Source organism: Rhinichthys klamathensis, unplaced genomic scaffold, assembly GCF_029890125.1.
Source record: "Rhinichthys klamathensis goyatoka isolate OS25496 unplaced genomic scaffold, OSU_Roscu_1.1 h1tg000783l_1, whole genome shotgun sequence".
NCBI lineage: Eukaryota > Metazoa > Chordata > Actinopteri > Cypriniformes > Leuciscidae > Rhinichthys > Rhinichthys klamathensis.
This window is the reverse complement of record NW_026607180.1, coordinates 38,402-51,532: the sequence shown is the minus strand read 5'-3', so window position 1 is coordinate 51,532 and position 13,131 is coordinate 38,402. Positions and strand designations below refer to the sequence as shown.

The 13,131-nt window shown below is 39.8% G+C and overlaps 1 protein-coding gene across 4 annotated transcripts in view; it reads right to left on the bottom strand.

Moving 5' to 3' along the window:
* The window catches only part of cdh19 (cadherin 19, type 2), a 78,038-nt gene extending 65,845 nt beyond the window's left edge, over positions 1 to 12,193 (bottom strand). For 2 of the 4 annotated variants that reach the window (XM_056243265.1, XM_056243266.1), the window contains exon 1: positions 12,034 to 12,193. The gene's annotated coding sequence lies outside the window, so the exon portion shown is untranslated. The remainder of the gene's footprint in view (positions 1 to 12,033) is intronic. The other 2 variants (XM_056243264.1, XM_056243263.1) reach the window with 1 other exon arrangement.
* Between the last annotated feature and the right edge of the window lie 938 nt (positions 12,194 to 13,131).

Here is a 13,131-nt window from a genome sequence, read left to right as displayed (position 1 = left end):
AGGCTGCCTGCTCTCCCCCATTCTCTTCAACATCTATTTAGAACGAATTATGACCAACGCATTGGAATATCATGAAGGTACAGTCAGCATCGGAGGCAGGACGATTACAAACTTGCGTTTTGCCGATGACATCGATGGATTCGCTGGAAAAGAACAGGAACTCATCAATCTTGTGAAACATCTTAACGAGGCCTCGGCAGCATTTAACATGCAGATTAATGCAGAGAAAACCAAGCTGATGACCAACAACCCCAATGGAATCAGAACTGAGATCAAGATAAACAATAAGAAGCTTGAGAATGTTAACAGCTTTAAGTACCTGGGAGCCATCGTTTCGGATGAAGGATCTAAGCCAGAAATACTCTCTAGGATAGCACAGACCATAGCCGCCATGACTAAATTGAATGTCATCTGGAACGACAATAACATCGCCATTGGCTCAAAGATCAGGCTGATGCGTTCCCTGGTCATGTCAATATTCCTATACGCATGCGAGTCATGGACGTTGACAGCATATATTGAGAGAAGGATTCAGGCGGTGGAGATGAGATTCTTCCGCAGACTTCTTGGCATCTCCTACAGAGATCACATCAATAATGTAGAAGTGAAAGCCCGAATTGAGAGCGCCATTGGGTCATATGAAGACCTCCTATCTTCAGTAAAAAAAACGCAAGCTAAACTGGTATGGGCATGTCACAAGATCACCAGGACTTGCCCACATAATATTACAAGGCACAGTACAGGGAAGTAGATGAAGAGGCAGACAGAGGAAGAGATGGGAAGACAACATTAGAGAGTGGACAGGTCTAGAGCTGAGTGACACAGTGCGGAAAGCAGAGAACCGGGAGGAATGGAAGAAGTTGGTTGCCAAGTCTTCAGTGGTGCCCCTACGGTCCAAAAGACTACGGGATAAGTGAAGTGAAGTGAAGTGATATTGAGTAACCTAATCTTATTTGGAAGTTTTCTAAATTAAAGTTTTACAACTGAAGTAAACAATGCAGAAATTGCTGCACAAATGCAGATTGAATAATAGTATCGGACATCTGCCTGTCGGTTTGATTCTTTGGTTCAAGAACCGGTCTTGTGGCTCTTACTGTAGCCTTTAAAGTAATTAATTTTCAAACTGGGTCTCCAGCTTGTGTCAAGGCACACACACTGGCTTGTTGATCTGTGCATTTATAAACGTTTTATTCGGCCACTGCTAGTAACGTGAGACATATGGCAATTCCTGAGTAATCTTCTGCAAACTTCGACACTTAGTTGAACCGGCTCATTTGGTTCTTGCATGCTACTTTGGCTCAATCCCAATTCTCAATCTCTGTCGTATGGGCTGTATGCATCTTTCTGCACTTGTCTGCCACAATGCGGACAAGAAAATGGAGACATCTTCAACGCCTAGGAATGCTGATGGATACGTTTGTGGTATGTTTCCCGTAGCCCTCCGATCGGAGTGTGCCTCTGAAAAATCTCCGTTTCGAGGGCTATGTAGCCCTACCCCTTCGCCCTACCCTCTATTGCAACAAGAATCGGGACACCCTACCCCTAGACGTGAACGTGCAAAATGGAGGGGTAGGGCAAAGGGGTGAATTAGGATTGAGCCTTTGTCTGTTCGTCTTGCATCATCAACCCAGAACTAACGTTGGATTCAGTTTGATTTTGTGAATCGTTTCGACCGGTTCCTTCCTATTAACCAAGAACAAATCATTCAAGAATTGGACATCACTAATCCCTGCTCTCCCTCATTTCTGAGTTTGCCTAACTTTACAGTTTACATGTAGAAATATGTATATTTTTGTAAGTTTGTATATATGCTTGACTGTACAATTTGGATGTATTGACAGTATCTGACAGGTAAAATATTTACTTGCACACAGCTTTTGAAACTTAAAGCTGCTGTAGGTAACTTTTGAAAAAAAATATTTTTTACATATTTGTTAAAACTGTCATTATGTCCTGACAGTAGAATATGAGACAGATAATCTGTGAAAAAATCAAGCTCCTTTGGCTCCTCCCAGTGGTCCTATTGCCATTTGCAGAAATACACCGCTCCCGGTCAGAAACAACCAATCAGAGGCAGGAGGAATGTCTTAGCAGTGTCAATCACGCTCATGTACGCGCTGACCACACCCCTCTCTTGCACAGCGCATACCGTCGTTCAAACCAAACTCAAGATTGCCAGTGTGCCGCAGCTGTGCTAATGGCGGAGAAACAACCTAAACTGCCAATTTCTCGAGTGGCACCTGCTCATAAAACAAAGATGGGTAAAAGGAAAAAGACCGATGACGATAAACAAGCGAAAAAGAAAGAATTAGACAGAGCCCATTGACTCGGTGTCAAAACTCTAGCCGCGTAACATGTAGATAAAATGTCACGCACTGTGCAAAGCAACAATTGAAACCTGCTAATTCACTGGCTTGTCATGTTGCTGAAATAATGTTGTGGCGAGCAGGACGAGGCCGAGGGACGTGAGAGCGGCGCGAGGCCGGTGGCGTGAGTGATAATGAACGACACCTGTGAGACGCACCTGTCTCGTATCTCTCACGGAGGAGCGTAAGCATAAAGGAGAAGCCACGACAGTGGAGAGAGGAACAGGCCTGATTTTACGTTGTGATTTTATGTTCTGTTTTGTGTGCCAGCAGTCGTCCGTGAGGGGCTGCTGGCTTATACTTTCATTTTGTATTTGTTTATTTATTATTAAACTTGTTGAACGTTCGCCGGTTCCCGCCTCCTTTTTCCCATAACAACTGAACCCCATTACAAATGTACTAGCAAACCTTATCTAGCATTAGGCCTACATATCGCTAGAATAATTACTTGAATTATATTATATATGTTATGTTAGTTACCGTTATATTATCTTACTAGCTATTTATAACTTATAGAAAGGGTGCAACGTTATAAAGTTACATTACATTTATTGCAAAATACGTAATGATTTGAGGACCAAGTTTGTAGTCAAAGTATGGGCAGGCCTTGGTCAATGTAAAGCATATTGTTGATGTTTCGTCCCTACTAGTGAATGTGCCATAACTGGTTATCCGCCGTCAACGGTGGCCCTGCTTACGAGCCTGCGCATTCACGGCAGGCTCTTCTGTGGGGGAGGAGCTGTGGAGGGAGGAGCTGTGGGGGAGAAGCTGTGGAGGGAGGAGCTGTGGAGGGAGGAGCTGTGGGGGAGAAGCTGTGGAGGGAGGAGCTGTGGAGGGAGGAGCTGTGGGGGAGGAGCTGTGGAGGGAGGAGCTGTGGGTGAGGAGCTGTGGGGGAGGAGCTGTGGGGGGAGGAGCTGTGGAGGGAGGAGCTGTGGGGGAGGAGCTGTGGAGGGAGGAGCTGTGGAGGGAGGAGCTGTGGGGGAGAAGCTGTGGAGGGAGGAGCTGTGGAGGGAGGAGCTGTGGAGGGAGGAGCTGTGGGGGAGAAGCTGTGGAGGGAGGAGCTGTGGGTGAGGAGCTGTGGGGGAGGAGCTGTGGGGGAGGAGCTGTGGAGGGAGGAGCTGTGGAGGGAGGAGCTGTGGAGGGAGGAGCTGTGGGGGAGGAGCTGTGGAGGGAGGAGCTGTGGAGGGAGGAGCTGTGGGTGAGGAGCTGTGGGTGAGGAGCTGTGGAGGGAGGAGCTGTGGGGAGGAGCTGTGGAGGGAGGAGCTGTGGGTGAGGAGCTGTGGGGGAGGAGCTGTGGAGGGAGGAGCTGTGGGGGAGGAGCTGTGGGGGAGGAGCTGTGGAGGGAGGAGCTGTGGGTGAGGAGCTGTGGGTGAGGAGCTGTGGAGGGAGGAGCTGTGGGTGAGGAGCTGTGGGGTGAGGAGCTGTGGAGGGAGGAGCTGTGGGGGAGGAGCTGTGGAGGGAGGAGCTGTGGGGGAGGAGCTGTGGAGGGAGGAGCTGTGGAGGGAGGAGCTGTGGGTGAGGAGCTGTGGAGGGAGGAGCTGTGGGGGAGGAGCTGTGGAGGGAGGAGCTGTGGGGGAGGAGCTGTGGAGGGAGGAGCTGTGGAGGGAGGAGCTGTGGGTGAGGAGCTGTGGAGGGAGGAGCTGTGGGGGAGGAGCTATGGAGGGAGGAGCTGTGGAGGGAGGAGCTGTGGAGGGAGGAGCTGTGGAGGGAGGGCTGAAGCGCAGCAGAGAGCAAGGGGGTGGGACCTGTAAGTTGTGCTTGTTCAAATTTTCAGGCTAAGTCAGGCTAAGGCAGCTTTAATATGATTCCCTTATATTTATATAATAAATATAGTTTGCTTCATAATAAATTAATTTTGCAACAGTCTCAGTCATTGAATTAAATTGAGCTGAATAATGACACTATTGTCTTTTTGAAACTTATTCACAGATGAAATTGTATATGTTCCATAATTGAAGAACTATGCATAATTAATACTGTTATTTAATCCTGTTAATTACAGTAAAGCTGCTTTAAAACAATGTTTTGTTAAAGCGCTATAAAAAATAATGTGACGACATAAAAAAAGGTATTTTATAATCGGACAAAAAGACAAACATACAAGACTGTTTCCTTCCTGTGAGGGAAACTACAATTCAATGAAGTATTTTGGCAGCTCTCTGATTGGTGAAATTTTCTCTATATGTTGTTTTTCAACACAAATTCAGATGTTACACATTATTATTTTATAAATAATATGAAATAAAGTGAACGAATGGCTTCAACAACATATAAGTATGAAATATGGTATTGTATGAAAGTTTTCACCCCTTCATTTGAAGGTCTATGGGAATTTGGGCCTGTTCGTAAGCCCAATATTGGAATTCTGTAAGTCGGATCAATTAGACAAGATATAGCATACTTAGTGTTAATAATAAATACACTTTTAGTGTAGTGTTAGTGTGATTTTATTTTTAACCAAACCAATTGCAGTGATATGTTATTTTTATATTTTATTTTTTATGTTTTAAATAAATTATTGTGACTAACATTTACCTGCCTGTTACCTGTGTTTTTCTGTTGTTGTTGTTGTTGTTGTTGTTGTTGTTGTTTTAATTGTCAAGAAATGGGTTATGTTTAGGGGTGTCGGCCTGTAAACCGGACTGAAAAATAAATTCAACATTTTTCACTTAAATAGTATCAAAATTCATTTCAAATTCAAATTCAACAGTGTTGAAATTAACAAAATGACAAATAAAAATGTGTTAATTTTGCTGAATGAGATTGAACAAGAGAGTCAGTAAAATGACTTGATGTTCCCATCACTGTTACCCAGAATATTAGGGACAACAAATAGTTCATTGTACATGAAGAATGAAGATGAAACTATTTTGAACACAGTTCATTCAGTATGACAAGAGTTTTCCATCTTGTGAAAGTCTTTTAATTTAGTTATGATATCACAGAGCAGGAATGCATGTGTGTTGCTATTTTAAATTTCTCATTATAGTTTATAATTCACTATAAACCAAACCTAAAATGAAATCTTATTTTGCAAAGCTGTGAAACAATTATACCACAATATCAACAAAAATATATAAATAAGTGCCTAACCAGCCAAATATGTCTTGGGTCAAAATCCCAAGCTAGTATATTTTACTTTTAATCTATGTGTCAGAACGTGGTTGAGGCAAAGATGAAAAAAACTGGAAGCTGGATCTAGACAGTAGTATTTCAAACAAAATCAAATGTTACAAACTCAAACCAGATCAGACGTTACACTGCAGCAATGGATGTATAACTTTAAGCAATTGGAGTCCTTTTTGTTGTCTTTTGAGTGGCATTGTAGGTTGATTCTTATCATGAACCTAATCAACCTAATGTAGCAGAGAATTTAAAATCTAATGTTTCAAGGTATTTATGCTCGGATATGGGTTCATAAAATGTGCTACTTCTGCTATTTCAAGTAAAAATAAATAAATATATATATATATATATATATATATATATATATATATATACACTCACCTAAAGGATTATTAGGAACACCTGTTCAATTTCTCATTAATGCAATTATCTAATCAACCAATCACATGGCAGTTGCCTCAATGCATTTAGGGGTGTGGTCCTGGTCAAGACAACCTCCTGAACTCCAAACTGAATGTCAGAATGGGAAAGAAAGGTGATTTAAGCAATTTTGAGCGTGGCATGATTGTTGGTGCCAGATGGGCCGGTCTGAGTATTTCACAATCTGCTCAGTTACTGGGATTTTCACGCACAACCATTTCTAGGGTTTACAAAGAATGGTGTGAAAAGGGAAAAACATCCAGTATGCGGCAGTCCTGTGGGCGAAAATGCCTTGTTGATGCTAGAGGTCAGAGGAGAATGGGCCGACTGATTCAAGCTGATAGAAGAGCAACTTTGACTGAAATAACCACTCGTTACAACCGAGGTATGCAGCAAAGCATTTGTGAAGCCACAACACGCACAACCTTGAGGCGGATGGGCTACAACAGCAGAAGACCCCACCGGGTACCACTCATCTCCACTACAAAGAGGAAAAAGAGGCTACAATTTGCAAGAGCTCACCAAAATTGGACAGTTGAAGACTGGAAAAATGTTGCCTGGTCTGATGAGTCTCGATTTCTGTTGAGACATTCAGATGGTAGAGTCAGAATTTGGCGTAAACAGAATGAGAACATGGATCCATCATGCCTTGTTACCACTGTGCAGGCTGGTGGTGGTGGTGTAATGGTGTGGGGGATGTTTTCTTGGCACACTTTAGGCCCCTTAGTGCCAATTGGGCATCGTTTAAATGCCACGGCCTACCTGAGCATTGTTTCTGACCATGTCCATCCCTTTATGGCCACCATGTACCCATCCTCTGATGGCTACTTCCAGCAGGATAATGCACCATGTCACAAAGCTCGAATCATTTCAAATTGGTTTCTTGATCAGGACAATGAGTTCACTGTACTAAAATGGCCCCCACAGTCACCAGATCTCAACCCAATAGAGCATCTTTGGGATGTGGTGGAACGGGAGCTTCGTGCCCTGGATGTGCATCCCACAAATCTCCATCAACTGCAAGATGCTATCCTATCAATATGGGACAACATTTCTAAAGAATGCTTTCAGCACCTTGTTGAATCAATGCCACGTAGAATTAAGGGAGTTCTGAAGGCAAAAGGGGGTCAAACACAGTATTAGTATGGTGTTCCTAATAATCCTTTAGGTGAGTGTATATATACACGTATATATACAGGTGAATCGTGACAATTTCACTGATTTACACCCTTAAATAACCCTTATCATACGAGTGGTTATATAATGGTAAATTAATAAATCTCAATTAAATAAAGATTATTATTTCCATAAGTCATATTTACTATCTCTTTAAAAGTACTTCCCCCCTTAACAGGTTTTTTGATCACTTTATTTTAAGGATCCATAATTATGCATTAGTTAAATGGTAACTCTGAACAATAGCTACAGTGAGTCGTACAAAACCTTTCTTTTTAGTAAACTTTGTGTACACAAACAATGTAGTCAATGCTCAAGTTCATGTCTAGAGCCCCTGGTGATACTTCGAGCACAGTTTTATGTTGTGTCAAGCCTTCTTGGTGTTTTAAAAATAGCGATTTTGATGCTATCATAGAAGTGCCCCATGCACTCCCATTCAAAAGGCAATTTGACCTAAAAGGAAAATACGGTCAATCTTAAAAGTGGCGTTTCCATTCTAATTATGCTTTTACACAAAAGTTTGACTCGGGTAGATTAACAAAAAGAGCCTAGGTTCAATTTTGGCAAGAGTTGCCCTTTAAGCATGAATGCACTAGTAATTAGTGTTTAACTTGTTCATAATTATATATTAGTTAAGCACCAACACACTAGTGATTAATGATTAACTTAACATAGCCATTGAAGAATCCACATTAATTGTCTTTATTTGAATTGGGTTAGTGACAGTTTAGCCACAATTATTGGCTTATTCTGGTCTAACTTAAATATCACTCAATAAGTGCCATAATTAATAAGGATATAACTTTCACTTTAGAACAGGTGATAAAATTGTCTTTTTACACTATTATAGCAATTTATAACTAGAAACAACACTAATTAAACATTGTTATTAGCTTCATATTGTTCAGTTAACTTAATAGATGGTGAATCACTGAAATATAACCAAGTACATTACTACACAAAAATACTACATGGTTTGCTATGTTGAAAATAATGGCTAAGAGACATTTACTGTTTATTCAGTTAATTATTAATTACTAGCTTATTTTTGCTTATATCGCATGAATGTGGATCCTTAAAATGTTTTTAAAAAATGTAAAGAATAACTAATATGCCCTTACTATATGTTAAAGTCCCACTCCGATCATATTTTGAGCTATTTTTAAACATTCCCAGTGGTCTTTAAATTATGACAATGCCATTTTTAGCCAAAATCACAAAACCTGTGCCGTTTTCTGGGACTTCGCTTCAGCAGAGCGGCAGTAGCTCATTAGCAATTCGCCTCTGCGTTGGGGGCGGAGCCGTTGGCACGGAGACGACCCTCCCCCTGCCCGTTGCTGAGAGCTCTGTCTCTCCCGCTAGCTTACACCCCCCAATACCGGTGGGGCAACAGTATTATATACACGTTAATTATTATTATCCGAAGTTAATCAAAGTTATCACCGATCACCGATCATTATTTCACTCCAAGACGTCGCGTGTGGAGACGCCCAGTGGAGTTACTACGTCACAACTCCAGTCTATTTTAGCCGGCATTTTAGCGTCTGCTACTGATTCACAGCCATTTGAATGTAGAAATACTCAGAAATACAACTTTGAGCTTATTTTTCTCAAGATATGTCCTCTAACATCAGAAAAATGGCACAAGAACATGTTAACACCTAGAAAAACATTATTTTCATCGGAGTGGGTCTTTAAGTTAATCATTAATTACTAGTGTATTTTTGCTTAACTAATGCATAATTCTGGACCCTTAAAATAAAGTGTTACCAGTTTTTTTTTACACCACACAACTCAAACACATTTAACCTCTCAGGGTAACACATTCTGCTGCTTTATACTGAACTAAAGCATTATTTAGATTTCATACACATCCATGCATGGCATAAGTGAAAATAATTAGAATTTTTTTGATATAGAGACACTAGTGTTTGAGTACTATATATATATCTTCTTTCGGATTGTTTCAGCGGCCATTCTATCATATATTGCATTTGGAAAATTTCAACTCCCCATCTTTCTCCGAAATTTATTAGGATCCGTGACATGAAATTATTTAACAGTGATTTATTTATAAATGATGTGAGAAGAATAAATTGGAATAGACTTAGCCTAATTCCTGATGCGGAAGCTGCTTTGAATTTCTTTTATACAGAATTTGTGCAAGTTATTGATAAGCATGCCCCATGGACAACTATTAAGGTCAAAGGTCATCATTTACCTTGGGTAAATGGGGATCTTATCAGTCTGTTTAAGCAGAGGGATAGGGCGTGGAATAAACACAAATATACAAAACTTTCAAGTGATCGGGAGGAATACAAACGGCTTCGAAACACGTGCACTACTCAAAAAAGAAATGCTAAAGCCAATTACAACATAAATAGCTTGTCAAATGATTTCAATAATCCTAAACAATTTTGGAAAAAAATGAATACGTTACTTGACAAATCTAACAATACCAGGAGTAATATGACAATTAATAATGAAACTGTTAATGATCCAGCAGTGATCTCAAATGCATTTAGTTTGCATTTCTCCCAAACACCGCAGGTACAGCCATCGCTCTTTCACCCAGAGCTGACTGTTAATTCTCAGCCCTGCGTTAGTTCTTTCACATTTCGTCAGGCTAGCTCAGCTGATGTCCGGCTGGCCATTAGCAACCTTATCCTCTAGCAGTGGACCTGGCCCTGACGGCATTGAGGGTAAGTTTATTAAACTTTCTTCACATGTCCTATCTTCTCCATTGGCTGAGCTTTTTAATTTGTCATTTCTAACCCATGAAGTGCCTCTGGCATGGAAGTGTACCAAAGTCATTCCATTGTATAAAGGATGGGGCACCCAAAATATGAACAATTATAGACCTATATCAATAATTAATAGTATTGTGAAAATTTTTGAGAAAATTATCTTCGATCAACTATCTAACTATCTTTCTGATAACAATTTACTATCTCAATGCCAGTCAGGTGTCAGGAAACACTTCTCAACTACCACTGCTCTTTTGAAATTTACAAAAGATAGAAATAATCTTAATCAGCATTTTCTGGATTCTTCTCCTCTAGAGCAAACCGAAAAATTGAAATATCTCGGTGTTTGGCTAGAAAATGATCTTTCATTCAAAGCTCATATACACGCGCTTAACAACAAACTTAGCTTTCGTCTTAAAACATTATATCAATCGATAGACTGCTTTACCTTTCAGGTTAGGAGAAGAATAGTCTCTCAGTTGTTGCTACCTATACTGGATTATGCAGATATTATATATGCTAACACTACTGCTACATGTTTACATTCTCTTGATGTGGTCTACAACAGCCTGTGCCGATTCGCCCTTCGCTGCCCCTATAGGACACATCATTGTGTGATGTATGAACAGCTGTCCTGGCTTGCACCTTCAGCCAGAACACAATATCATTGGTTTCAGCTTATTTTTAAATGCATTTACTTTCAATATCCATATTACTTATCGCAATATTTAGTGCCTTACAGTTCACAATATAACCTTCGTCACAACGAACAGGACTTCTTTACTGTCCCTAGAGTTAAGAGAGAAATTGGGAAATATACTTTCTGTGTTAGAGCCCCTCGTGCCTGAAACAGCCTTCCTCCATCTATTCGCTCGCTTACGTCTTTTCCTCTGTTCCGAACTGCTCTGTTAACACATCTTCAGAATACTTGTCTATGTTTCTAGCATTTCAGATTTAGTATTGATATGTGTCATGTTATTTATGTGTGTATATATGAATGTGTTTTTGTATATTCATGTATATATCTAGTGATGTCAACTTTGTCAGTTATATTTGGGATCATTGTGTTTTATGCTATATGTTACACCAGTTTTTCATACTTCTTACACTAAATACCTCTCTTAAAATGCATGGCTTCCAAAGCAACTTCATGCTGAGTCTTAGATTAAAAAGTTTTTATTTTAAAGTGGTATAAAATAAATTGTGTGTAGTGGTAGCTCGGGAACCACTATGACTTACTTTACTTTATCTGTGATGGGGGGATAGTGAGAGCTTGGGTGTGTGTGCGGGCGGGCGTGGGTGTGTGTGGTGTCTGCGTGGTGCGTGTGACTGATTGTGAGTGTGTGTTTTAGGTTTTTTCTTATATTTTGTATTTTGTATGTACTCTGTTGTTTTGCTGTTTAATGTTGTTTGGTGTAATGTATGATCCTGAGGACCCCCATGAAAACGAGATGTTTCATCTCATGGGGCTGATCCTCTAATAAATGTTCATAAATAAATAAATATATATATATATTCACAAACATGTATTGTATGCAACTTCATGTATTGTATGTGAAAGGGTGTGTTTAACATAGAGTATCATTTTGTGTTTAGTATTTTAAATGTGCATTTATTACAGCACACAACTATTGTGGTAAAGCTTTTTTGAAAAGACTGCGAAGATGCGACTGAAGATTGTCAAACTTTGTCCCATGCTACAGTCAAATCTTTAGCACACTTTAATTGGTCATTAGGGGAATCATGTTGTGATGTGTTGTTTACCGTCATGCATGATGGGTAATGACACGCTGGGTTCAAGTGTAACTATGGAAAAACTAAACATCACATAAAAAAGGCATTTTACGTATGTGAAAACTTTGTTAAAAAAGCAAAAGTTAAAATGTTGTGTATATGTATGCTAATTAACAAATGGAATCATTGTTTTTTTTTTTAAGTTTAGACTGACATTAAATATTTCGAAAATGTTTATTTACTTAACTATCATTGACAAGCTGACAATATATATATATTTTTAAATCTGTTATTGAGGTTAGTGACATATGGACAGTCCAAATGTTTGTCATTATGTAATGGTGATGTTGTGCTGCCAAGTATAGACTTATGCAAAATAGTATTTTCCGTTTTGGATACTCTTTTTAAAGTCCCTGCAAATGTTCATGAAAAATGATCAGATTTAGTAAGTTAAAACAGCTCACCTGTGTCTCTGAACAGTATCAGCAATTCCCTCAAAATCACCATCAAGCTTTCCTTAGTAGTTCATTAACACAATTTTAATGTGTTAACTGGTCACAGACGGCAGTGCTAATGCTCACATCTCTCAAAATGGTTCGTCCCTTCTATGACCACCTCCTATTTGTCCCCCATTTGTCTTTTTTCCTCATACATTCTGGAGGAGAGCAAACAGTGCTTGTATTGTCCGAGCACAGTGACACACACACATCATTCTTCTTCAAGCAAACAGCCTAGACCAGTGGCTACAAATCTCAAACCTCAGACTCCAACAATACAGCATTTATTAGCTTTATCTCGCTGCAGGCCTGCACTACATCCAACTGTGTGTCAAGTGTTCCCTAGACTGATAGGAAGAATGTTTCTGACATTTAAAGGCCCAGTGAGCCCCATCTTCCTTATTAATACACAGGCATTATGACGCTACCTTCAATAACATGAATGGTTTGTGAAATGAAGCAGAGTGCTGGCAAACACAACAGTCCACAAAATGGATAAAAAGGGCTTGGTAAAAAGTGATGTTTGCTCTTTTACAATGTCAATTTGTAGAGATATGACCAGTGGCCCAAAAACAGGGTATGCAGTATATGAAGTGCATAGGGGCGCCACACCAGAAAATCTCCTTTAATAAAACTTTTTAAATAATCAGAAGTTATTTGTTAAATTTTTTTAAAGGAAACGTTTTATATAACTTTTATTCAGCATTTTAACTGAGTTAAAAATGTATGTATTATATAAATATCAACTGCTCACCCTCTGACATTAAGTCTATGAATAAAATGTATAGCGGAAGCATTGTGGGGCGCAGAACTGAAAAAGGAAAAGGGGAAATGATAATGTAACATCTGCTCCCTCTAACCAGCAGAGGGAGCCCTGACCTGAATACTGGCCACACTTCCACAGTTACTTCCTGTTTGTTAGATATAAAGAGCCATGCTTTCCACTAAGGCTTTGCAAAGTATTGCCATTTTTTCTTTCATTTTATTCATATTCTGTTTTTGTTAGTAAAACAAAAGTCATCTTTATTCATCTTTCTTGAAAATATTTAACTTGTTCATTTACAC